The following is a 3230-nucleotide window of genomic DNA, read 5'->3' as shown; positions in this document are numbered from 1 at the left end:
TTGTTGTTATTATGGTCCAAAATACACAGTGCTGACTTGACCAAAATGTTTAGGCAACCGATTTGATGAGCTGTTTTGGACGGGAAGTGAAGATGTTTTGCAAATCAAGCAGACAATTCCATGTATGCTGTGAGGAATGATTAGTATATAAATCCAAATAGGAGTTCTTACCCATTGCCCCTGGATGTAAGGGCGGCACGGTGGCACAGTGGTTAGCACTGCTGCCGCACAACGCCAGAGACCGGGTTCAATTCCCGCCTCAGGTGACTGACTGTGTGGAGTTTGCACATTCTCCCCGTGTCTGCGTGGGTTTCCTCCGGGTGCTCCGGTTTCCTCCCACAGTCCAAAGATGTGCAGGTCAGGTGAATTGGCCATGCTAAATTGCCCGTAGTAAGGGGTAAATGTAGGGATATGGGTAGGTTGCGCTTCGGCGGGTCGGTGTGGACTTGTTGGGCCGTAGGGCCTGTTTCCACACTGTAAAGTAATCTAATCTAAGCCACCTCATTGGTGGGGTCAGGACCCAGGTCTTATCTGGTGATTTTTGCCTGCATGGAGCTTTGTGAGTAACAGCTAAGGAACACTGGAAGTTGAAAAAGAAAAACTGAAATTGGGAAGTTGATGAAATGATGATGACAATGCATCTGTCCGTTTAATTCAAATGAATCAATGTCCCACCAGATCTCAACTTGAACTAGAAAGTTAGGTTTTAGCCAACTGCTTTGTCTGACAGTTACCATACACTTGAGTAATTAGTCACAGTAGCTTTTGTGCAAGAAAATTAGTTTCAGAATCCATTTCATCGCTTTGGTTCTGCCAAAGTTCACTTTTATTTCAAAGTTTATGCTGTGCTTGGTATAAGTATTTTGCCATTCTCTGCCTTGTTGAATCCTGTCCTTTTGACAGAAGCTCCTGTTATGCTGTTGATGTTTATTTGTGCTAATGCCAACTTGAGGCATTTTCTTGGCTGTTTTCAGTGGTGGATCACCATTGCGCTCTCCACACATTCATGGAAGGAAAACAATCTAGTAAAAGTGCAAGAATTCATGTACTTGGAAAGCTTGTTATCAGTGAATGGAAGATTAGTTCCCACCAAAACCACTGGGCTTGTTGTAGCAGCATGTACAGGTCAGAAACTGCTTCCCAAGAAAGCTGAGCCATCACTCGCATGTCATCCGCTTTATCTCATAAACTCAACCTGATGTCTGAAACCAAGAGTTTTGCTTGCACCTAATTAAGTCCTTTTGTCACCTTTCCGGCTTTTACAGGCCATGTTAAGTACTACCTAGAGAATCTTACTAGAGCACATCTTAAATTCTCAGTCTTTCTTTCTTTTTTGAAGATTTCAAGGAAAAAGGAGGAAGAGGATATCAATGATTGATGGCTTATAAATTGAAGGAATTGGTAAATGTAAAGATTTCCACAGAATTGAGAGATGTGGAAAATGTAGTCTGAGTGAAGGGCCTGCCTTTGCGCAAAACATTACATGATGCTAATGTGTCCACTTCAATCATTGTTCAAATGGTGAGCATCCCATTCACTCAAGATCTTGAAGTGATCTGAATTGATTCATTTCAAATGAATTGATTCAATGCCTGAATTTTGGCCAGGCTACTTCAGACTGATCTCTGTCTGTCCCAATTAAGGAAAATGCAATGAATGTACAGAGAAATGGAGGAAAAATAAATGGTCCAACAAGACCAAGACCTGCAGTGCTTGCTGCTGAACCGCCTCCAAATGAAGAAGTTGCAGTGCAAGATCACCTCAGGATATAGAGGAGGTACAGAAGTTTGAGTCCATCATCCTCAATGCCATTTCTTCTGGTTAACAATATCTCAGAACTGTGCCATCTGTTGGAACAGGACTTCAAGCCCGGTGACAGTCAAGGTGCACCAATGTTTTATGCAACTGGCTGCTTCCAAGGAATCACTGGGGACCTTTGTGAAGTCATTTAATCCTCAAACCCCAAATTTTCAAAGGCTGTTACTGCTGTAATTTGTGCCAGATCACACCACCATCTTGTTTGCCAATGACAGGATCAATGCTACAGCCTGACAGTAGACTTTACCAACTTTGGCTCCCTCAGGTGCAAGGCTGTGCCCAATTCATTAAACATGCCATATCATTATATGGCTGACTTCATCAAGAAAAAAGGCTTCCATTCATTAAAAATACAAGTCATCTGTGGTCATCAACATCACAGCTTGGAAGTCTGCATCAAATACCATGCAAATTGACATGATGCCTATATCATTGGCACGCTCAGGTTCCTGCTTCATTTTAATGCCAGAATTGGCATTTCAAAGGAGGGTTGTGAGGAGACATGGCACACCTTCTGCCACCATGACTGATGTGCAACTCCCTGACTGAGGTGGAGTAGAGATACAATGCAGCCCATTCTTCTGCAAGGCTGTAATGGAACAGAGATAGGCGTTTGATGATAAGGTTTAAATGCCTGGATTGGGCTGGAGAGACCTTACAGTATGCTCCAGATATATTGCAATGTAATATTTGCGTATTGTGCTCTGCATAACTGTAACAGACAAAGAAATGGATGTGATGAATGCTGAAGAGCTGGGAGAGTGGAAGTAGTCTTCTGAGAAGGAAGATTGAGTCGGAGCAACCTCACCTTCAGAATGATAGAGTGGTGTAGTGTTAGGTACAACAAGCCAGACAGGAATTAATTGACACTCACTTCACAGATGTGAGATGGGGTATGTCATCATTCAATGACTGCAAATTAGTTGTTGTTCAAAAGGCAAGTTTCATTCCAAAAAGAATTGCAATTTTTTTGTTTTTTGTTACTAATGTTTGCTTTTCCTGTAGTTCAATAAAAGTTAATATCATCAACTGTTTGAAGGATTTACAATATGTGATGTTTCCATATTCATAGAACATAGAACATAGAAGAATACAGCGCAGTACAGGCCCTTTGGCCCTCGATGTTGCGCCGATCCAAGCCCACCTGACCTATACTAACCCATTATCCTCCATATACCTATCCAATGCCCGCTTAAATGCCCATAAAGAGGGAGAGTCCACCACTGCTATTGGCAGGGCATTCCAACTCGTCCACAACTGACGTCAGGCTCACCGGTCTATAGTTCCTGAAAACAGCAGGGTATAGTATAGAGAACAGCAGTCCCTGTGAAAATATAGAGAACAGCAGACACGTTGTACAATGCAGAGAACATGAGTCCCTGTCTATAATATAGAGAACAGCAATCCCTCTG

General features: G+C 42.5%; 1 protein-coding gene across 2 annotated transcripts in view; it reads left to right on the top strand.

Annotated features, from left to right (window-relative positions):
* Nucleotides 1-3230, top strand: part of card11 (caspase recruitment domain family, member 11) — a 243054-nt gene that overhangs the window by 167256 nt on the left and 72568 nt on the right. The window lies entirely within an intron of this gene.

Source organism: Chiloscyllium plagiosum, chromosome 21, assembly GCF_004010195.1.
Source record: "Chiloscyllium plagiosum isolate BGI_BamShark_2017 chromosome 21, ASM401019v2, whole genome shotgun sequence".
NCBI lineage: Eukaryota > Metazoa > Chordata > Chondrichthyes > Orectolobiformes > Hemiscylliidae > Chiloscyllium > Chiloscyllium plagiosum.
Note: the sequence above shows the minus strand (reverse complement) of the source record. Positions and strands in the feature narration are given on the sequence as shown.